Below are 25,371 nucleotides of genomic sequence, written 5' to 3'. Positions count from 1 at the left end.
GGAAAATTTTAGTGGAGTGTTATTTTTGGAATAACATCGTCGGTGGGGGGTGGGGGGTCGTAAAACCCCACCGTCTCCCCTCTATTTTGGCACTTTGCTAGAGGTACCATTTATTATATTTTAGGTAGGCTACCTAATGTTTTATCGTTATCAGAACGCCGAGCAGCTTGTTCAGTGAAGAGAATATTACTATGAAACGTGATTCACAGTGAAACACTCCTTAACTCTTGTGAGCAGATTACATTTTGGTTGTGCGCGAAATTAATTTCCGTTATTTTTATTGTTAAGAAACACGAACTCTCCAAAACTATAAGCAGTTCAGCATAAATAAACCATTCATACTTAATTGTATCCGAATAGATTGCAGGTATCCATTTATTCTGGAAAAAAATAAATACCCAACTGCCTGTTCTCGTGAAGAAGTGGCACAGGCGCCACACAGTTTTGAATCATCTTTTTCTTCAGCGTTTGTCCCTCCTGCTGGCGGGGTCCGTTTCATGGATTCGTTGTCTCCATTTAGTTCTGTCCCGGGCCATGTCAGGGTGGAGATTGACGCTCTTAAGATGTTTGTGAAGGATATAGGCCCATCGCTGTTTTGGTAGTCCTTTTGGTCTCCAACCGGCGACTTCTAACATGTAACCCGTCTTCGTGGTAGTGTCGGCATCTGTCCTCAGTACGTGTCCACACCATCGTAGACTACTCTCGCGCATATTTTTTGAATCGGTACAACATCAAATCTCTCCCTGATGGATTCATTGGAGATGCGATCCAGTTTAGTGACGCCAGCTGTGTATTTCAGCATCTTAGTCTCCATGACAGCCAGTCGACGCTCTATCTCAGTCGTAGTCGGCCAACATTCGCCACCATACTGTGCAACAGATCGGATGGCAGGACGATAGATATTTGATTTGAGATTATCTTTCATCCTCCGGTCGCAAGCGACGCCAGTTGTTGTTCCCCACTTCATCCAGGCTGCGGAAATCCTTGCCTTGATCTCTTCGACAAGTCGGCCATCGTCAGCGATCATGGAGCCAAGACGCTTGAATTCTGTCACTCACGGCAGGTCCTCACCGTCTACCTGAATGGTTCCGATTGCTTGTGGATGTGACGTCATATATTCAGTCTTCTTTTTACTTAGGCACAGGCCGTATTGAGCCAGCCGATCGCTCCATTCTTGGGTTTAGCATTGCAAATCAACCAGCATGACACCGTCTTCATAAGGAAGCGTCCATGGCAAAGAATTGTGCAGGAAGTTTTGAATAACGTCACAAAATACTATATTTATTTTACATCCACAAAATTTGTAATTAACTTTCTTGTCTACTTCACAATTCATTGTCACTAATACTACAGTGTAATTATTGAAAGAAAAATTCATTAATAGATATACTCAGTTCGCTACATGTGTCGAAATGGGACACAAACTGAAACTATATTTATGTTGTTAAGTATAATTGTTTACAGTCCTGGATCCTGATTTGTGACATGCCATTCTATGCTTTCCTCATCACTATTATAGACTTTCTGTGAATTTCTGATGATTAATTCCACCAACATACCTAGGTACTCATCGTGTGAACCTGTCCTCTCACTTTAGTTGTTCTCACACTCACATCAGTTTCACTTTTTCACCCATTATCGGTCATTTTTGAGTTATCATCAATACTACCTAGTAATTATGGTTCTACTTCAGACTCAGTTTGAATTCCTTTTCAGGATAAATTATGTCTACAATAGCTGAAACACGTAATTCGGAATGTCAACAAACTTCTGGAAAGAACATCACCATGGGAATCGGGTTTGGCAGCAAAACCTTTCATTCTTTTTCATTCCAAATCCCTGTGTTAAGCCTAACTAAGCGCCCTGTGTGTTCACTCCTGACATCTATCGGATATTACAAACATACAAACGCCAAAGCACGTAATTTAAAATTCCGAATAAAGACGTCTTTCGCTCTGGCGGGAGCAGACGATTTCGGCTAGGACCACACTTACGTGATTTCACGCTGCATTACTGCGTGAAATCTCGCGTCAAAATAGCACAACACTAACTTGCATGACACATAGAGTGATTTCCCGATGGGGGACACGGGACAAAGCGCGTCTTAAAAGTCGCCCGCTCGAGAACGGGCCGAGATCCATTTTTTTGCGTATTTTCCCGTTCAGTGCCTGGCTGCACTTGCAGACTGAAGACGCTACGGTATTGTGCCTTTGTTTGAATACTGCGCGTGGTCCATCTGCGTTCGTTTAGTACTTTAACTTTGCAAAACGGAATTAGACAGAGAATTAATAATTTTGGAGGTACAAAAGTACCCATGCCTTTACGATGCAAAGGACCAAGAATTCAAAAACAGAAACATGAAGAGAGGTGTGTGTGGTTATCAGTAACGGGCGCTGTATTGGGGAAGACGTTGTGTTTCTCTTGCTGATAACATTTTTCAGCAAGCAGTAAAGCATTTCAAACGAGTTCACGGGCATTTTGTAATACTCAAAAGTTTCTCTTCTTTGTCTTTTAGTTTATTGTGTAGGAGCACAAATTGTCCACTTGATGACCTGTCACTTATTACAGGATGGAAGTACAGTAGAAAGAAGTGGATGGTTCGGTGGCATCCGGAATCCGGTGGCCCATGGACGAGGCCTGATCCGGCGAGTGACGTCACAGCGCGGTGCGGGCTGCTAGCTAAGAGCGTGCCCGTAACCTTATTTGGCTAACTAAGAGCGTACTCTTAACCTTACATGGCCTTACGCTGGCTACATGTCCTGGCTTAACTTTACAGACCCCGGGTTCGACCCTAGGCTTAAGGGCCTAAGACCCAAATTCGATGGCAAAAAGTGCCAGCTGGACCCAACTGCTAATGTGATTATAGTCAAGGCTGTAAGCTTAACCTAACAGGTATGGATTCGACTTCAGGCTTAACCTTACAGGTCTTGGATTCGACCCTAAGCTTAGGGGCGTTAGCTTAACAGACCCAAGTTTGATACCCAACAATGCCAGCTTAACCTAAATACCAACGTGATTATGGTCAAGAGTGAGAGGTTAACCTAACAGGCACGCATTTGACGCCGGGCTTAACCTTATAAGGGCGTTACAGACTCAAGTTTGAGATTCGATCCCAGGCTTAACCTAACTGAACAAGATGAGACATAGTCCAGGAGCTTTGATGCTGAGATTGGTAGAAGCTGAACTTGAAACAAGATGGCGACTACATATAGGACTAGGGAGATGGTGTAAGGTGTAATACATATGCTTTACTCATAGGGTGCGTAATACTGGGAAGCATCTTTGAGGTTCTAAAACGGAGATCGAGTTTTGGACTCCTTTGAACTAAAATACAACTACTGCGGGACTAAATTCCGGCACTTCGGCTACTCTAAAACGTATTTAGTAGGACGTAAAGTCAGTATCATTATTAATAGATGGCCTAAACGGAGGTCGAGTCTGGAACACTCTTGAATAAGAGAAGAAAGACTGCGGGACTAAATTCCGGCACTTCGGCGACTCTAGTCTCCTGATGTAAGGGCGTTAATCGTAGAGACCCAAGTTCGAAGCATGTGCCTAGACTTAACTAGATAAGAGCAGACCTAGTCCAGGGTAACTTTAGGGAGCTTTGATGCTGAGATTGGTAGAAGCTGAACTTGAAACAAGATGGCGGCTACATATAGGACTAGGGAGATGGTGTAAGATGTAATACATATGCTTTATTCGTAGGGGGCGTAATATTGGGAAGCATCTTTGAGGCTCTAAAACGGAGATCGAGTTTGAACCCCCCCCCCCCCCGAATTAAAATAAAATAAAATACTGCGGGACTAAATTCCGGAACTTCGGCGACTCTAAAACCTATTCAGTAGGACGTAAAGCTAATATCATTACTAATAGTTGACCCAAACAGAGATCGAGTCTGGGACTCCCTTGACAAGAGAAGAACGAGTGCGGGACTAAATTCCGGCACTTCGGTGTATCTATAAAGCAGTTAATAGGACATAAACATTATTAATACTTGACCAAAAATAGAGATCGAATATGGGGGCACCTTTTGCCAAGTCGTGACAGGAAATGCGTTTTAGCAAAAATTAACTGCATGACCAAGATGATTATTCTTGGAAGTACTTGTTGGGAATATTTGCTGAGACATGCAATACCAGTTCATTGTTTTTTACATTTAGCCTAGGATGCACATATCAGCAAAAAATAACTGCACGGGCAAGTTGACTAACTTTGGAAGTATTTGCTGAAACAGGGAATACAAAGTTCAATGTTTCCACAAGTTTACGACAATCACGCAGGAGGACCTAACCTATCTTCGTACTGAATACTCAATACAATACGTGAAAATAATGTGGTGCGGGAATTTAGCTCTGCTGAATTTTGCGTATTATCAGCATTTCCGAATAAAGAATAAAATACCCGACCTACCATTCAAGTTCGATACCCGAGCTAACTGCAGGCCTAACGTTACGCTGACCACGCGTTAACCTAACCTCCCAGGACTTGACATGGTTCCAGGGAGATGGCGTAAGACTTAATATATATGCTTTATTCATAGAGGCGTAACACTGAAAGGCGGCCTTCGGTCTTGGAGCTGAGCGACCGCGCAAGGTATCGGCCAAAGAAAGACAAGGCTACGAAAGGTGTGAAAATTAAATGCTCCCTAGGCCTCGTAAACCTAATAGCGTCGAGGTCGGAAAAGAACAAGAGTTGACCAAGGAATGTAGGATAGGTTAGATGAAAGTGAGGAGCCTAACACAAGTAGAATCAATGCCAGGACTCAGCTGAGGGTTCTGTGGTCGCCAACCCACGCTCCATAGTCCAGAGCTTTTGGGGCCTTTTAGTCTCTCTCTCTCTCTCTCTCTCTCTCTCTCTCTCTCTCTCTGTAGTGGTGATTATTGTTTTAAGAGGAATTACAACTAGGCAACCATCCTCTATATATAACACTAATCAGAGAGAGAAAATAGAAGGGGTCCGACACTTCGAAAATGAAGGTATCCGCTAAAGAAAGACAAGGGCTACGAAAGGTAATTGCAGGCACACTCTATATCAAGGTGTCAATCGACGCAGGAGGCTCGATTTCATCAGAAATATATCAACATATTACTCATATGCTCCATAACGGTAAGGCTATCAGCCTTCAAGGTGCCAAAAAAACTTCTAAACAATTGCAGCTACACTCTATTTCAGAGTCGGAAGGAAACTAAATCTGGAGGCCTACAATATCTAAAGCAGTTGATCAACAATAACATTATATTGATCATTGTTTGTTGTGATGTTCTTTGTCCCTTCTGCTGCCACTCATCACCCATAGATGGGGTTACTGCTGCGTACCAAGTATAACCATAAAGTTAGTACTAACTCTATGAGTATAACAGCCAGCCTGAATATTGGCGGGAGGTAGCTGGGGAGTTAGATAACTTTCTTATTTAGCATGCCATTGCTCTGGTGCATACATTTTCTGATACTATTGGTCATCATCATCATCATCATCTGTTTACCCTCCAGGTTCGGTTTTTCCCTCGGACTGAGCGAGGGATCCCACCTCTACCGCCTCAAGGGCAGTGTCCTGGAGCTTCAGACTCTTGGTCGGGGGATACAACTGGGGAGTATGACCAGTACCTCGCCCAGGCGGCCTCACCTGCTATGCTGAACAGGGGCCTTGTTGAGGGATGGGAAGATTGGAAGGGATAGGCAAGGAAGAGGGAAGGAAGCGGCCGTGGCCTTAAGTTAGGTACCATCCCGGCATTTGCCTGGAGGAGAAGTGGGAAACCACGGAAAACCACTTCGAGGATGGCTGAGGTGGGAATCGAACCCACCTCTACTCAGTTGACCTCCCGAGGCTGAGTGGACCCCGTTCCAGCCCTCGTACCACTTTTCAAATTTCGTGGCAGAGCCGGGAATCGAACCCGGACCTCCGGGGGTGGCAGCTAATCACGCTAACCACTACACCACAGAGGCAGCTCTGATACTATTGGTACGTAATAATATTATAGTATTCCAGCTATTGGATCCCTACTCTGAGGTGCTGATTGGAATGAACACTTAACGGAATAATAGCACAGATTAATACTGTTTGTTAAAAGTGAGAAAATGTGTGGTTTTTCATTTAATCGCAACATTCCTACTGACGTCATTGTAATGACAAATGACCTGTGTTGATTTCAGTTGGGAAAACTAGTCTTTTTGAGGTTGTGAAAAAGGCAGGTGGAGATGAGTGTCTGCCATTATAATGAAAATTTTCCAACTTGACTGTGACTGATGGTAGGCAAGATGGCCTACCATTAGCTACCATTCCAATGAAAATTCCCGAATCCAGTCTTCACATGAGAAAAGACGTAACGTGAGATGCCCATCACGTTTATGCAACTTAATAGAATCTTACAACGTGTAGGCCTACGCTACCTAATCCAGAATTCCACAGCAAAGCACGGGTCCATCTGCTAGAATATCATAGATGGCATTGTTTCGTTTCCTCTCTCTGGCTCACACTTTTTCTTCTCATTGCATGGAAAGGAAAACACAACCTTAAAAACAGAGTTTCGGCAAAAGATTTGTTTAATTCTTGCCAATATATATATACTGCAAACAACATCGCACGGCCCTGTGATGATCAAAAATATAATCGATCCGTATCTAAATATTATTTATTTCTGCCAAAGTTACGCCCAAACATGTACTAACTTATATGCGTCTTACAGGTTATAGTTGCACAACAAACACATGGATATCGGACATGATGAGCTTAATTCTCAACGATAAAAGTAATATTCGCATTTTACAACGATTTCATGGGAGAATCATGCGACTGAATTAAACAAAAATTCAACTATTGCAGGGGTAACAACAAATCTACAGTTAGGCCAAATAGGTTTCTCACTATATTTCGATTTCAGAAGAGGTAGCGGTGATTATTGTTTTAACAGGAAGTACGACTAGGCAACCATGCTCTATTAACATTAATCAGAGGAAAAAGAACTCTGGAAGTGGTCCGACACTTCTAAAAATGAAGATATCGCCCGTAGAAAGACAAGGACTATGAAGACCTTGAAACTGAAAGCCTCCAGGCATCGCAAACCTATTATAGGCGGAGTCGGAAAAAGAATTGACCAAGAGAGGTTGGATAGGGTGGATGAAAGTAAGTGGAAGCGATGCCAGGACTCAGCTAAGGACCCCGCGGTTGCCAGCCCCTTTTAGTTGCCTCCTAAGGCAGGCAGTGTATGGGACCCCTCACCAGGACTACAGGATGCGAGAACTGGGAAAGACTCAAAGGGAAGCAGGACGGTTTGTTCCGGGTGATTTCCGACAAAGGAGCAGTGTTACAAAAAATGTTGCAAACTTTGGGCTGGAAAGACTTGGGAGTAACGGGACGAGCGGCTCGACTATTTGGTATGTTTCGAGCTGTCAGTGGATAGATCGCTTTTATTGACGTTAGTCTGTCTGTTGTGGGGATTTTAAGAGTAGGAAAGATCATAATATGAAGGTAAAGTTGTAATTCAAGAGGAAAAATTTGGGCAGATACATGATTCGTTTATAGGCAGATGAGTTATGGATTGGAATAATTTATCATAATAATGTTATTGGTTTTACGTCCCATTAACTACTGAAGTGTCGGAATTTAATTTAATCCCGCGAGAGTTCTTTTACGTGCCAGTAAATCTACCGACACGGCCCTAACTTATTTGAGCACCTTCAAATATCACCAAACTGAGCCAGAATCGAACCTGCCAAGTTGGGGTCGGAAGGCCAGCGCCTCAACCGTCTGACCCACTCAGGCCGGCGGAATATTTTATCGAGGAAGATGTTTGATAAATTTCCAAATTCTTTGAAAGCATTTAAAAACTGACTAAATAAAGAAAATGGGCGACAGTCCTGTATGAAGATCAATTGTGATACCGTGGGTGATATTCTACCGTCCTCACTCACAAGGGGAGACTTGGGAAGCCAATATAGTGGTACAAATGACAAAACCCAACTGATAATGTGAGATAAACCGTTCCTAATGCCGGCAAAACAAAATGGTACGCTACTCCATACTTCATAACAATATGAACATATTCTAACCACGAGAGAATTGAAAATTGATTGTAGCTACCCTTTAATACTTCTCCCTTAATCTGTGCCGCTATGCAGTCAAATGAATCAGACCTTTCGTTTACTACTGTCTTCTCTGTGTTCAGATAGCACTATCAGCTGATTCTAACGCGCCACAGCCTGGATTCTCACTCATTTGGCTATTTTGATGAATCCATGACTGACTTGGGTGTAACACATACAAAATATTGATCAAAACAACCACCGCCACGTAACTCCGGAGCGAATGCGAGTATTAAAACTTCCGTAATAATTTTCTCGAGTCTTCTCCGTTTTACGAGTATACGATAAATTCTGTATTTACACTACTTTTCCATTGGCATATTAGCATAACAGGTACAAAATCTGTTTTATTATTGTAAAGTTATGCTAATATATTATCAATAATCACCCGCGTTCAGCGTGTTTCATGTTTTTGAGAGAGAACAAAACATTCCTTTTAACTTATAAAACACTACTTTTCTGTGCGATATAAAAAGGAGCGAGAAATCAGATTTTTCCCCTTGGACCGTTCAGATGTAATAACAGTAATCTCTTACCGTACATAAATTGCATCATCACATTCCCTGAACAGCACCGTGGAACATACACATTCTCCAATAATACACACAACATATCGGCGACTCGAAGCAACAACACTGCTGCTGTTGAGGTTAAGTTTCTTCAACAGTGTGGATGAGTAAAACCAGAATTCGCTGCGCACGCACCTCGTGTGGGGAAACAAAGCACATGATTGTGAAAGAGGTATAACACACTGCGGCAACCGGGATATGACAAAGCATAGCAAAGAGATAGATAGTCCACGGATATAATAATAATACAGAATTTCACACAATGTGCATGGAATAATTAATAATTAATTTTCACAGAACTTTCTTAAAGAGGGACCGGGTCACGGCCATCTTGATATATAGAGGCCTGTTACCAACAGTTGTGACGTCACGCGTATAGTGCTCACTCTCCGTCGTCGCGTGTAATTCCTATATTGCTGATACGATACTTTTTATCATAATTTGAGAAAGAAAATGCGATAATAAGCCTATAAACACAAAACACAGAAGAAACACTATCAAAAGAATACATACGAATACACAAATATATGCACTCAAGGTAATATATTACATATTGTAAAATGTTCGACTGAAGGCTGCTCACCTGGACTGTACGATGACGGTGAATAGGCGAATGGTTTTATTTCAAAACAATGCAATTCTTTTATGCTTGTCTGAGCACATGAATAAGTTAAAAAACGTATTTTCCAAAATATAACAGATCTTGGTCACAACACTCATTAACTCAGCAGCACACGCCCACACTTGTCACGGGTTTTTCAACTTTCATTATCAAAACATTGAAAACATTGAAAGAAACATCCCTAGAATTTCCACTGTCTAAAGATATATCTTTGAATCAGATATCAAGGTATGAGTCAATGTGTAGCTTTCCACAATTTAAAAAGTAGTATGATGGTCACTAGGCAAACTGTTGCTGTTTCTAAAATGCCATTATATTACACTTATTTGAGCACATAGTGTTATTAATTAATTATTTATGAATGACAGGAAAATATTTGCTATGATATGATAGATCTGGGACACAACGCTCATTAACTCTGCAGCTCACACCCACACTTGTTACAGAAATTACCAGGTTTTTTTTCAACTTTCATTATCAAAACATTGAAAGAAACATCCCTACAATTACCACTGAATGAGATATCAAGGTCTGAGTTAATGTGTAGTTTTCCACAATTTGAAGAGTAGTATGATGGTCACTCGGCAAACTGTTGCTGTCTCTAAAATGCCCTTATATTACACTTACTTGAGCACATAATGCTATTAATTATTTATGAATGACAGTTAGGAAAAATATTTGCCATGATATGATAGATTTTCGACACAACACTCATTAATTCTGCAGCTCACACCCACACTTGTCACAGAAAATACCAGGTTTTTCAACTTCCATTATCAAATCATTGAAAGAAAGATCCCTACGATTTCCACTGTTTAAAAATATATCTTTGAATCAGATATCAAGGCCTGAATTAACATGTAGCCCTGCATAACAAATCATTTGATGCTCAATAGGCGAACTGTTGTCTCTAAAATGTTTGTTTACGCTTGTTTGTGCGCACAGTGTTGTTGTTAATTATTTTTGAGTAATTGTTACTAAAAATGTTTCCGAAAATATGGCAGATGTTGGACACAATACTAATGAACTCTATAGCCTACCACACACACACTTATCACAGTAATTGCCAGTTTCTTCAGCTTTCATTTTCAAAAAGTTTGTAAAAAACATCCCTGTGACTTCCGGTGTTCAAAAAAGGCATCTTCAAAATCAGATATCAAGGTCTGAAATAAAGTGTGGCCCTCCACAGCAATTTGAAAAACAAAATCTGTAGGCTGTTTCAACCCCTCTCTGCACAGCTTTAGCAAGTATGAATTTGGTTTGAAGCTTGTAAAACAAAACTTTATTGACATCAATTTTGGTAGAAAATTCAAGTACATTTAGGGTTGTTAACTTACCCAACAAGTCCTCATAATTTGAAATCTTCTTCTGGCGATTTTGGTTTGGCAGGTGTAAGTTGAGACATATATGACGGCTGCCCAGGAAATATAGTTGGCACAGCATCGTCAGTTTTTGATTTACCCTACGCACGGTTAAAACGGAACCATCTGGTCGTTTTGCAGTATCAACTCGAAATTAGATCGGTGTATAGCATAAATCCATTTAGCTCGCTTCTCCTTATAGCTAAGAAATGCCACCTCCTTATTTGAACGGTAATTGGATGTAGGCACTCTACACGTTCGCCCCACTACACTAACACATTATAGTAATAATCATAATTAAATGATAAACTTTAGAGTACTTTAGACAATTCATAATAGCTCAGTGGGTACACTTAACCTATCACATAACCTAGCAATACTTCCTAACATCAGACTGCTCAAATTAGAATTCTATAGTGTTTAACACATACTATTGCTGAAAATACATCCTTTACTGATGCGTTTTCATACAGTTATGACTTTTACCTCTAATAACGTTGAAATAACAATAACGTGCTACGAAACCACCATGTAAACAAGACTCGTGCCTACATATCGCTGCACTAAAAAACTGACGTCATCACGTCCGGTTCCATGGCTAAATGGTTAGCCTGCTGGCCTTTGGCCACAGGGGTCCCGGGTTCGATTCCCGGCAGGGTCGGGAATTTTAACCTTAATTGGTTAATTTCGCTGACACGGGGGCTGGGTGTATGTATCGTATTCATCATCATTTCATCCTCATCACGACGCGCAGGTCGCCTACGGGTGTCAAATCAAAAGACCTGCATCTGGCGAGCCGAACTTGTCCTCGGACACTCCCGGCACTAAAAGCCATACGCCATTTCTTTTTACTGTGGAACTGTCATGTTTAGCAGGCCGGAACTTCGAGTTGGCCGTGACCGGGTCGGTTACTCCACAGTACGTGACATCTGTCACATGGCCGACCCCGACCGCATAGTTCACACAGACACTGTATAACCGGGACGTGGAACTTCCTCACGCTACACACTCTATGGTGAAACCAATGAACCGCAAAGCGGGTCACTACAATCATGTCGCAGCTCTTAGTTTGAGTCCATCCAGTCAGATGACATCACCGCGTCGGTCGCATAGAAATCGTCCCATATTTCCTTCCGCTTCTCTTGCAGCTCGTGCAATAATAGATAGGCCGCAGTAGATGGCAGGTGTAGTAGTCCTGTCGGGCTAGGACATACACCAGGAGGCAAGGGGTGAATTTTGAGAGATACATAGCCATTTCAAATACCTTGCTTTGACACTTTTTAATAGTTTCAAGTCTTTCTTCTTTAGGTGGTCCATATACATTCCAAAGCATATGTCAAGAATGGTGTCACTTTCATCTTGAATAGGTCTATAGCCGTGCTATATAGTTCTTTCTTTCTTTCTTTCTTTCTTTCTTTCTTTCTTTCTTTCCTTCTTTCTTTCTTTCCTTCTTAATCTGGTTACCCTCCAGGGTTGGTTTTCCCCCCGAATTCAGCGAGGGATCCAACCTCTCCCGCCTCAAAGGCAGTGCCCTGGAGCGTGTGACATTGGGTCGGGGGATACAACTGGGGAACATGACCAGTACCTCGCCCAGGCAGCCTCACTTGCTATGCTGAACAGAGGCCTCGGTGGGGAATGGGAAGGTTGGAAGGGATAGACAAGGAAGAGGGAAGGAATCAGCCGTGGCCTTAAGTTAGGTACCATTCCGGCATTTGCCTGGAGGGGAAGTGGGAAACCACGGAAAACCACTTCCAGGATGGCTGAGGTGGAAATCGAACCCACTTCTACTCACTTGACCTCCCGAGGCTGAGTGGACTCCGTTCCAACCCTCGTACCACTTTTCAAATTTCGTGGCAGAGTCGGGAATCGAACCCGGGCCTCCGGTGGCAGCTAATGACACTAACCACTACACCACAGAGGCGGACGCTATATCGTTATTACATTCATATTTCTGCAATCTTTCTCCTCATATAGAGTACGGTATGTCACTTTCTCATTCATATAGACCGAGCTCGATAGCTGCAGTCGCTTAAGTGCGGCGAGTATCCAGTATTCGGGAAATATTAGGTTCGAACCCCACTGTCGGCAGCCCTGAAGACGGTTTTCCGTGGTTTCCTATTTTCACACCTTCATTAAGGCCACGGCCGTTTCCTTCCCGCTCCTAGCCCTTTCCTGTCCCATCGTCGCCATAAGACCTATCTGTGCCGGTGCGACATAAAGCAACGTGTGTGTGTCATTCATACAGTTTCATAGTGTGAAAAGAGCAGTATCTTTTGGACATGCAATGGATGCTATAGTAATTGTCGTTTAAAATATTTATCGACCGGGCGAATTGGTCGTGCGGTTAGTGCCCCCGCGGCTGTGAGCTTGCATCCGGGAGATAGTGGGTTCGAATCCCACTGTCGGCAGCCCTGAAGATGGTTTGCCGTGGTTTTCGCATTTTCACACCAGGCAAATGCTGGAGCTGTGCCTTAATTAAGGCTACGGCCGCTTCCTTCCAACTCCTAGGCTTTTCCGATCCCATCGTCGCCATAAGACCTATCTGTGCCGGTGCGGCGTAAAACCACTAGCAAAAACAATTTTTTCTGGTAGATTTCTTTACAATGCCATACGAAAATAATATTTATAACAACATATAGTACAAAATACTTGAGAATATAACAAAACATGACCTTTTTCTACATTGATATTCGTGCAGATGCCAGTTCTTCAAGTAAACATATGAATGAAATGAACCATTGCACCAATCCTAGTACTTTGTGGAGTAACCCTTGGCTTTAACGACAGCTTGACACCTACGCTGCATGGAATTTACTAGCCTCGCACACGTTTCATGAATGATACTGTACCATTCTTGAGTCACCACTCGTTTTAACTCAACTTTGGATGAAACCTTTCTACTGTGAACCCTAGACTTCTAAATCGCTCATATATGTTCAATAGGGTTTGAGTCAGCACACTGGGGAAGTGTTTTCAAAATTGTTTTGGAATGTTCCAAATTAACTACTCCTTGTTCAGAGCAGCGGAATGTTTGGGGTCGTTATCCTGTCGAATCATGTAGGTCGGTGGCATTCCCATTTTTTCAGCGCTTTGTTTAACATTGTTCTTCACAATATTATTGTACACTACTTTGTCCGTCGTGCCTTCAATCAATTGAATATTCCCTACAACGAGTGCCGACATACACCCCCACATCATAACCGATCCACCTCCGTGTTTCACTGTGGGAAGTGTATTGGCCACATCGTTGTATTGGTCTTTCTCCGCACCCTGCCGGCACCATCGGAACCAAACAGGTCGCTTTTAGTTTCATCGGACCAGAAGCCATTATTCCAAACCTCCTGGCCCTTGTTTACGTTTTCTTTCGCAAAGAGCAGTCTTGCAGCACGGTTCTTCTTACTAAAATAGGGCCTCTTTCTTGGTACACGGCCATGGTAACCGTGTCGATGTATAACTCGCCGAACTGTCTGAGCACACATTTTCTTCCCAGTAGAGCTTCCAGCTCTGCCCGCAGCTTTGGAGCACTTACGAGAGGGTTGGATTTCACTCATCTCACAATAAGTCTTTCTGCTTGCGGAATTAGTTTATGTTTGGGTTTTCTTGGCACATTCTTAACTGACCCTTCGTTCGTTCGTTCGTAATCTGTTTACCCTCCAGGGTCGGTTTTTCCCTCGGACTCAGCGAGGGATCCCACCTCTACCGCCTCAAGGGCAGTGTCCTGGAGCTTCAGACTCTGGGTCGGGGGATACAACTGGGGAGGATGACCAATACCTCGCCCAGGCGGCCTCACCTGCTATGCTGAACAGGAGCCTTGTGGGGGGGGGGATGGGAAGTTTGGAAGGGATAGACAAGGAAGAGGGAAGGAAACGGCCGTGACCTTAAGTTAGGTAACATCCCGGCATTTGCTTGAAGGGGAAGTGGGAAACCACGGAAAACCACTTCCAGGATGGCTGAGGAGGGAATCGAACCCCGCTCTACTCAGTTGACCTCCCGAGGCTGAGTGGACCCCGTTCCAGCCCTCGTACCACTTTTCAAATTTCGTGGCAGAGCCGGGAATCGAACCCGGACCTCTGGGGGTAGCAGCTAATCACACTAACCACTACACCACAGAGGCGGGCCTAACCCTTCGTACTTAAACTTATTTACGACATACTGAAGAGTGACATTACTTTGCTTCAACATGAATCCTATTTTTCGCAGGGAGTACCCTCTAAGTGCTAGATTGACAATTGTTTGTTTCAGCTCACAGCCAAGCTCTTTACCCTTCCATTTCCACCAGCACTCTTACAGCTCTAAAAGGAACACGACCAGCAACACCTCTTCTCGCACCAAACCTACTTACGTATGCCCCGTTCAAAGTTGTCAGATGACGCCATCTATACTATTGTATGAATAACAAAGTGACTTGGTTTTTCCCTCGGACTCAGGGAGGGATCCCACCTCTACAGCCTCGAGGGCACTGTCCTGGAGCGTTAAACATTCGGTAGGGGATACAACTGGGGATGATGACCAGTACCTCGCCCAGGCGGCCTCACCTGGTATGCTGAACAGGGGCCTTGGTGGAGAATGGAAAAGATTGGAAGTGATAGATAAGGAAGAGGGAAGGAAGCGGCCGTGGCCATAAGTGACATACCATCCCGGCATTTGCATGGAGGAGAAGTGGTAAACCACGAAAAACCACTTCTAGGATGGCTGAGGTGGGAATCGAACCCTCCTCTATTCAGTTGACCTCCCTAGGCTGAGTGACACGTTCCAGCCCTCGTACCACTGTTCAAATTTCGTGGTACAGCCGGGAATGGAACTGGGGCATCCGGGGGTGGCAGCTAATCACACTAACCACTATTTTTTAATTTTAATTTTTAATTTTTTAATTATTTAAATGATCCACTTTACATAATGTAGGGGCTGCCTGGCCGAGGCGTTAAAGGCGTGCTGGGTTCGAATCCCCGTCAGGAAGTCGTAAAATTAAAATTTAAGAAACGAGATTTCCACTTCCGGAGGTGCATATGGCCCTGAGGTTCACTCAGCCTACACCAAAAATGAGTACCAGGTTAATTCCTGGGGGCAAAGGCGGTCGGGCGTAGAGCTGACCATTCTACCCCATCACGTGCCGAGGTTACAATGGTAGAAGCCTTTACCTTCCACTCCTCCAAGGGCCTTCATGGCCTGAACGGAGATGACTTTGTTTTTACTTTACATAATGTAAGCTCTTCTGACGAACCCCTAATGCCAACCATAACGAGCTGCCAACGAGTGAAGACCGGGCGAGTTGGACGTGCGGTTAGGAGCGCCCAGCTGTGAGCTTGCGTTTGGGAGATAGTGGGTTCGAGCCGCACTGTCGGCAGTCCTGAAGATGGTTTCGCGTGGCTTCAAATTTTGACACCAGAGAAATGCTGGGGCTGTACCTTAATTAAGGCTACGACCGCTTCTTTCCCGCTCCTATGCCTTTCCTGTCCCACTGCGGCCATAAAACCAATTTGTGTCGGAGTGACCTAAAACAAATTATAAAAAAATAAAAAAAGTGAGAAATGAACAAATCAGAAACTTTATGTTTAAGTATACGACAAATGCAATTCCGGAAGAAGCATCTCCGAGGAAAAATAGTAGTTATCAAAGCGCAATGGAGGGAATCAGAAGTAATAGATGATGTGGGTTTTACTGATGAGATTACGGATGCTTGTGGGGATACTGTCATGTTGTTATTGAGACAAGCGGGCCCTGCACCTGACTGGCACTCCTGCACGACAAAATTCCGGCATCTCGGCATCTCCGAAGTAGAAGTAGTTGTTATTGGGACTCTGTTTCACGATTGTCCTAGTGATGTATTTTTACTCCGATGTCAAGTGTTAGATAGTGCCAACTATTCTGAAACAGCAAATATTTTTGACAGTGCCATGAAACTGCTGCGGAATAGTGAAGTTAAGTGGGAACAAGTCAGTCACGCACGCTTCCCCGTCCATGGTAAAAGCTGGAAAAGGGCTTCTAAAAATCTGTGCACCTAACATGCCTTATACGTGGCCTGCACTGAACAGCTGAGGAAATACAAAGGTCAAGAAAATGTTCGTACCGGACTAAGTAGCGTGGACGTTAGCGCGCTGGTCTTCTGAGCCCAACATGGCACGTTCGATCCTGGCTCAGTCCGGTGGTATTTGAATGTGCCCAAATACGTCAGCATCGGGCGAGTTGGCCGTGCGGTTAGGTTCGCGCAGCTGTGAGCTTGCATCCGGGAGATGGTTTTCCGGGGTTTCCCATTTTCACACTAGGCAAATGCTGGGGCTGTGCCTTAATTAAGGCCACAGACCCTTTCTTCCCATTCCTAGGCCTTTCCTGTCCCATCGTCGTCATAAGACCTATCTGTGTCGGTGCGACGTAAAGCAACTAGAAAAAGAAGCCTCGTGCGTGTCGGTGATTTTAGCCTTCATTAATACTCCTATGGCTCGGGACAGGACGTTTGTGTAATCTTCATCATTAGGATTCACTATAGATAGGGCGCCATCTTTACATACGTGGTTTCCTCATTTTCACACAATGACCTTACTTAAGGCTACGGCCGCTTCCTTCCCATTCTTAGGCCTTTCCTATCCCGTGGTCGCCGTAAGACCTATCTGCGTCGGTGCGACGTACAGCAAATTGTAAAATAAAAGATTCATTGAGGTTGGTTTGTTTCGTCATTTCAATATGTAAGTAGTCAAGTTGGCAGCAGTGATGAGTCTCTAAAAAAAAGAAAGATAATAGGGTGGCGATATTTGATATTTTAACACTAGAACGGCCGAACATTCCTCAAACCTATAAAGGCCGCAGGCGGTCATTTTGACCGCTGCCGCTTACTGACATATACCTAGGATCCAGGATCTGAGAAACATGCGAATGTTCAATTATTTATTTTAAAACAACATAGTTAACCATTAGGATGTATTGTAAACAGGTCAATCCATTGTTAAATATTAATAATTGTTCATATTATCTCACTTCTGATAGGTAATAATGAAATATTTCGGCGGACTTGCTATTGAATGCCTTCGTGAAAAATTATGATAAAAATAACGGTCTCTATTTGTTTACAAGCCTATTTAGGCACTTGACAAGCAATTCATGCAAGTTATTACCTTACACGAACATTTTCCACAGACTACTTTGTTGCACGAAGAACATGTGTCAGAGGTTTTGTTCTGTTTACAATTGGAGTTCACTTGACATTGTCGTCGCTTTCGACTGGCATATTGAACCTGAATCTGAGGCTCAGGCTGAAGTGTAGGGAGTTCAATCAACCTGGATCTTGTCTTCACAAAATCAGATCTTAGTTCTTGTATTACTTCAAGAATATAATCATGTCGAGAGATTCTCTGTCCCGTAACTTCCTTGTAGACTATCCATGAATTTATTGCTGCTAGATCAAGTACGTTGTAAAATACATGTACAGGCCACCTTCGGCATCCAGCTCTAGTGGAGTATTTACGCGCCATTTGATCAACTACATCCACACCATACTTAGTTTCGTTATAAAATTCAGTAGTACTAGGGAGCTTCTTGTTATCTTCACTGACTTGAACGCTTGGATGTAGAGTGCTTAGCAGAAGCACATTCTTGTTCACTTTTCCTTGATATACTGTGAGAGTAGTGTGATCTTCCTTCTGAAGTACGACAGTCTCGTACAGATTCATACGTAGTGCTTTGATTGACACCGGGATTTCCTTCCTCACTCGATTGATTGTTCCAACAATACTAGTTTTCTTCTCTTTCAGTCTCTCAGCCAACTTTACCGATGTAAAGAAGTTATCAGTGGTCACGTTACGTCCTTTCATGAGGTATGGGTCCATAAGTTTCATGACGACATTTTCAGGCAGTGACTCATTGGCGGGTCGCATTTCGTCTTTCCCAAGATAAGGAAACCCATTGCACACATACTTAGAATCAACGTCTACCAGTAGCCAGAATTTTATGCCAAATTTTTCTGGCTTGTTGGCCATATACTGCGTGAACCTGCACCGAGCTTTGCTGGGGAAGAGTTGTTCATCAGCTGTGACATTCGCTCCTGGTTTATAGCACGCATAACAATTCTCAATAAATCTATTCCAAATAGCCGAAGCCAAAGCAAATTTATCTGTCTGCAAACGAGTGGATCTAGTTTTACTGAGATCAAAGCGCAAATACCTTAGAATTTCTTTGAACCTGTTTCTTGCCATAGTGTTAGTGAAAACAGGAGGACCCCATAAAGAAGACCACATATGATCTACAGCTAGACTAGTAAGTTTATAAGCTCCACGGGCGTATAACAAAGCAATAAAAGCATCTAATTCTTCCAATGAAATAGACCAATTATTATCCGTTGTCTGTCTACGAGCTTCGGTCTCTGTACTCATCTTTATATGCTTCAACATGGATGCGTCAATGAATAAACGCCAGGCACTAACCTTGCTGTTAGTCTCTACATTATGCTTAGCGTGAGAAGTAGGCCCTGCTGCCTCTTTCAGTACATTCTGAGCAGCCATCCTTCCAGGGGGGTTCCCACTCTGTCGACAAAAGTCCAAATAGTTGTTCCATCATTACCACATAACTGATCCCCTGGTGCAAATGAAGAAGACTTTACCAGTTCATGACCTCTCCCACCTCGTTCCCTTCCTCTTCGAACAGGTTGCCTGCTGCTAAGAGATCGTCCTCTGCTGCAAGATTGATCACGGCTGGTTGAAGGAGTAACTGCGTCTATCGTAGGTGCGAAGTCCACTGTGTGCATATTTTCATCAGGCGAAACACCATCACTATACGACATATTATCACACTGTTGAGTTATAAAATCCTCATAGTCACTCATTGCGTCTATATCTGATAATGTATCTTCGTCACCTGATTCGTCTTCTCCTAGTTTTTCAAGTTCTGCTAATAATTGAACAGGAGTAAGTTTTTGCCGCCGAGCTATTATTACGCACTATACGACACAAGGGACAGGCACTAACTCGTCCACTCGCAACCACTGCTAGAGGTATACTATTTAGTTACATCATACGCCCCTATAGCGCCACTTGTAAATATATCACAGGAAGCAAGCAGTGAGCAGAATAGAGCACACCGTATCAAGGAAGTGAAGCGGTCAAAATGACCGCTTATGGCCTTCCTAGGTATAAGGGACAATATCGGTGTTCCCTTATTATCTACGGATGTAATTTTTGGCGTGAATGTACATAACCCTAAAAGATTAAAAGTCACAAAAGAACAACCTCGTGCGTAAAATATTACGAGCGTGGAAATACCTTGAAATTCGCTAACGGTCAAAATGACCGCTCTGGCCGTTCTAGTGTTAACAGGGAGACGGCTTGGAGCTCTGAGAGTGAAGTGTTCTACATACGGGGCGCAGTCTTATATAGGCGCGAGAACGCGTGTTTTTTAAATTTTTATTTTTTACATTCAAACCAATCAAAGCTCATTGAAGTGAATACAGTGAACGAAAATTGTAATTGTGAGAATTTTCAGACGTGAACACTGTAGGACACACTAAAACGTAAAATAGATACTAATATTAGGTTGATGTTGTAGGTATTATAACGTCGTGCGTTTACACGAATCGAAACATGAAAAATATTCCTGGAATAATATTTCTCAGGCGTAAGATTATAAGTATCCCTTATAATATGTAGTACAATATATTACCTCCATTGTTATTGTGGTAGTTTTTCGGAGTCCCATAAGCACCATCCACATTTCGTAAGAATTTTTAGGTTAGATTTGCCAAATCTGAAGTATTATCCCGTTGTGGGTGGGGTTGGTAGAAAAACCCGGGGTTCTTAACCTGGGAGTGTGGGTTCGCGACCATGGAGCACTTAGCCGAGTCTTAGATTGCTTCAACTTGTTTCATGCTCCTCACTTTCGTCTATCTTATCCAAACTCCCTTGGTCAACTCTTGTTCTTTTCCGATCCCGAGGATATTACGTGTGGAGGGCCGGGGAGATTCATTTTCACGCCCTTCGTGGACCTTGTTTTTGATAGGCCCTACATTCATTTTTCGAAGTATTGGACAGTTTCCATTTTATCCCTGTGGTTAGTGTTAATAGAGGATGGTTTACTTGATGGCTGTACTTCCCATTAAAATAATAATCACCACCACCACCACAATGTTGCCAAGCCCAGACTGGTAATTTATTGTGCATTTCCCTCAAGCATTCAGATTGAGCCTACTCCTTCTCTTTGTCGATATCTCGTGAAGATTTACATCTCCTGTTTTCAAGATACTCAATTTATATTATCGATGGTCAAGTAGAGAGGATTTAAGCTTGCGAGTCGTGAGAAACTCTTTTGTAGAGCTTAGTAATAAACCATTAATAAGTCTGTTGGGCAGATAATTTTATTACAGTCAATCGCCGTGTTATTTTAAAAATTAAACGTAATTGTGCGATTCAAAGTTTCCCTTCTCCCTAGAACATGTCTTAGTTTTGTACTGTATACTATCCACTATGAAAGAACTGCCATATTTTGCTCTACATGGGGGACGTGGCCGCTGGTTTCAAACGATTGCCACAGAGCGGGTAGGTCCCTGTATTCCTTACTCCCTGTTGAGCACTTATACCCTCCTGCCATTTTCCCTCCGGGTTCAGTAAGAAGAACTGAAACGTCAGATTCACTTATATTTTCAGTCCATTGGGGATACCATAGCGAGTAGAAGGAAAATTGTGATATTTCCCCTAGTTCATCGGTTCCTCCGTTCGGCGGCTCTTCCATCAGTAAGTGAGCTTGAGCTTACAAGTCAACACACGAATAAAAGACAGTTATTCCATGCAAAATATTATGCTTTTGTTTACCATTCCAGAAGTCAGTTGTCAGATAATTTAGATAGCTTCAAGGTGGACTTTAGAAGATTTCAGTTCCTTTCTCGTCCGTCTTGTCACAAAATAAAATCGACACGTTATGTAATGAAACACAAGTTTAGGGATACTGTTCACAACATAGTCATCATAGCATCGTAATTCTTTCGAATTAATAGTGATACTGTGTCAACTGTCCAAACCCTCGTAAAATATATCGCCCCGCATACAAGAGAATTTTTATTTCACCAGACTGTCAACTTGTGCGAACACATTATAAACTGCTCTTGAAGGATGGTTTACTTCTTTAGAATGCTGTATTTAATGCAACAATCCCTAATAAATATGAGCACTTTGGCAAGTATTTCCTCTGTAGGCTTTCCGTGAAGCAGGCTGACATTTTGTGACCTTGGATGCGTTGCATACTACAAATCCTCCTAGATAATAAATCAGGTACTCTTTAGCAACACTGTGGCTATAAATATCAAGTAGATCTAAATGGTTTTCCCAGTCCGGTAGGAGGCCATCCATGTTCTCAGTAAAGTCTAGTGCTTGCCTTATTTTATTCTGTGTTTTTCCTACTAGCGCCTTATTTGTCTCTTCTGTCTTCTTAGCCAGTGTTCTTATTTGATTGATGAATTATGTTAATATAAATTTAAAGTTTGTCTGACAATTACTGCCCGATGACAGGGCAAGTTTTGTTGGGATATAAATGAACTGCAACATGTGGAAATCCAGAAAATCTATTGTTGAAGAGTGGTCGTCATTGAGCGTATCTAGACCAAAGTGCCGTTCTGGCAGATCTTACTTGAATTTGGCTGTGATCACATATGACAATCCATTATTCCATAAATATTCTGGTACCTGTCTGAAAATGAAAATCCACAGCCTGTTTCCAGTCATTCGACCGGGTCAGGAATGGAATGAATGTAGCCCCCATCTAGCGGCGAGGACAGAAATTGTGCCGGCTGCCAAAGCCTGTCGCACTCCTCTGGGACAATGATTAATGCCTGAAAGACGAAGTGATATTGGAGAGTGTTGCTGAAATGAATAATGACGGGGAAAAGCGGAGTACCCGGAGAAAAACCTGTCCCGCCTCCGCTTTGTCCAGCACAAATCTCACATGACGCGATCGGGATTTGAACCACGGAACCCAGCGGTAAGAGGCCAGCCGCCTGAGCCACGGAGGCTCTCTGATACCTGTATGATGCTCTCAATTGTTACTGAGGGATTCATATGTTCTTTTCTGAAACAAAAGTATTATTGTTCGCACTGAGGTTATCTCTCCATTTTATTAAGTTTTGATGCCCTTTTGAATTTTTATAAAGAGCCCGTGCTGGTATAGAAGTCTTACATACATTTATTTAGGACATTAATTCCCTAGTGAAGGTTTCTGTCAGTTCACTGTCTTCAAATACCTTTGAGTTTATATGTCTAAAAAATATGCTATTTGCAGCAGAATTTCTCACGTTCTGTATGTATGTTCAGTCCGTCAGCAATTCCGAGGGTGGGATCCTCAACAGCTCTGCCATAGGCTGTCATAGATGGCCTAGGCATCACTGAAGAGGCGTACTAGGGAAATGAGGAGTGAGGTAGTTTCCCGTTGCTTTCCTCACCGAGCCAGAGTTGCTATTACATATCAGTCTGCCAAGCCCACTGAAATGCATGCACCAACCGACCCTATTAGCAACATTTTCACACCATACATAGCAGGGACTGGCTGCATAAGGATTGGCTTTACTAGCATCGCTCATACCTCAGTCACCTTCATATTGTCAAAGCCAAGTATAAGACAGAGACAGATCTATCTAGCCTATATCAGAAGACATAGTGCACTGTAAACACTAGGTCCTGCTAGCAAAGGCATACTCACGCTCTACCGTACATTAATTAATATCAGTTGTGGACTTCAATATTAATGTGTTAATGAACGCAACATCTCGATCGGGAGGAAAACAAAGGGAAACTACCTCACTCCTCATTTTCGTAGTAGGTTCCGTTGGGGAATCGCACCAGCCCCCACAAATACGAGTACCCACCTGCCATTTTTCCCACGGGTTCTGTACGAGCAACTGAAACGTAAGATTCACTTCTGTTTTCAGCCTATTACGGATACTGATATGAATTGACTTGTTTGAATTGTTAAAGATCCACTGATAACATTTTATCTCAGCCCTCAGTCTGTGACTGAGCCGCGCTGAGCTAGCTTTCAGCCCAAGAAGGCAGTTCGACACTGCCTCAGTCTGGTGGTATTTTAGCCCTTAACGCACGAATTTGTTTAGATGGTTACATACATCTACTGTATTGGTATTTATTTTTCTGGGTATGTTTGGCTATACTGATGTCTGTATCGAACTCCATAGCTGCAGTCGCTTAAATGCGCCCAATATCCAGTATTCGGGAGATAGTGGGTTCGAGCCCACTGTCGGCCGCCCTGAATATGGTTTTCCGTAGTTTCGCATTTCCACACCAGTAACATGCTGGGGTTGTACTTTAATTAAAGCGACGGTAACTTCTTTCCCACTCTTAACTCCCCCTGTGGGTGGGGGTGGTAGAATAACACTCACGGTATCCCCTGCCTGTCGTAAGAGGCGACTAAAAGGGGCCCCAGGGGCTCTGAACCTTGGAGCGTGGGTTGGCGACCACGGGGCCCTTAGCTGAGTCATGGCATTGCTTCCACTTACTTGTGCCTGGCTCCTCACTTTCATCTATCCTATCCGACCTCCCTTGGTCAACTCTTGTTCTTTTCCGACCCCGACGCTATTAGGTTTGCGAGGGCTAGGGAGTCTTTCATTTTCACGCCCTTCGTGGCCCTTGTCTTCCTTTGGCCGATATCTTCATTTTTCGAAGTGTCGGACCCCTTCCGTTTTTTCTCTCTGATTAGTGTTATATAGAGGATGGTTGCCCAGTTGTACTTCCTCTTAAAACAATAATCACCACCACCACCACTCTTAACCCTTCCCTGTCCTATCGTCGCCATACGTTCTCTCTGTGCCGGTGCGACGTAAAGCAAATTTAAAAAAAATCAAGCTGCAATAGGCCTATCCGGCATACAGTACTGCTCAACCCATTTGATTTGCATGAGACCACTTTGCGCCTTCCAGCAGTAAACACAGCGCTCGATATACGTCCGTGGATTGCCTGCCCAAACCACGCTAAGAATAATCCCTAGTCACTTAAATTATTTCGTTAACAATTCTTGGAGTAAATATGTCTTGTGGCTGCGGGTGAACCAGTGGCGTATACTGAGGGCTACTGAGGCTATCGGTGAAGTTCAAACCTCAAATGAGAACGATAGAAATCTAAAGCGCATGATAATGTAAACATGTGATACATTGTTCCATTTACAAAACTTGAAAGCAATGAGAAAAACGTCACAGTGGCTAGTTGCTTCACGTCGCGCCGACACAGATGGGTCTTATGGCAGCGATGGGAAAGGAAAGCTTCGGAGTGGGAAGGAAGCGGCCGTGGCCTTAATTAAGGTACAGCCCCAGAATTTGTTTGGTGTGAAAATGGGAAACCACGGAAAACCATCTTCAGGGCTGCCGACAGTGGGATTCGAACCCACTATCTCCCGGATGCAGGTTCACAGTGCACGTATTTCTGAGAGGAAGGCATCGGAGACTGATATTGCAGCCCTGGCTCTGCGTTCCTCTCCCCTCGCCTCACCTCGCGACTCAAGCTGCTGTATGTCCGATTGGTGCGGGAACCGGGGGGGAAGGTGTGCTAGGCTTCGCTCCGTCAGATCGCCATTGCTAACGAGCAACCATCGTATATACTTCATCACCTCATACTCACAGATAACAGAGTGCTGGTATTTCACAACCGTTTACTTCTTCATTCTTGTAGGAAAACACTGTAGGACTGCTGTTATAGGAGTAATACAGTTTTCATTTTTATAGGTAGATCTGCTAAAATGTCTTACAATCTTTCAGGTTCAGTGTTCT

The 25,371-nt window shown here is 43.3% G+C and overlaps 1 pseudogene; it reads right to left on the bottom strand.

Annotated features, from left to right (window-relative positions):
- Positions 1-461: 461 nt before the first annotated feature.
- LOC137502354 (uncharacterized) overlaps positions 462-25,371 on the bottom strand; it is a 34,396-nt pseudogene continuing 9,486 nt past the window's right edge.

This window comes from Anabrus simplex, chromosome 10 (genome assembly GCF_040414725.1).
Source record: "Anabrus simplex isolate iqAnaSimp1 chromosome 10, ASM4041472v1, whole genome shotgun sequence".
NCBI classification, from domain to species: Eukaryota; Metazoa; Arthropoda; class Insecta; order Orthoptera; family Tettigoniidae; genus Anabrus; species Anabrus simplex.
The sequence above is the reverse complement of the archived record's forward strand: the minus strand, read 5'-3'. Positions and strand labels throughout refer to the sequence as shown.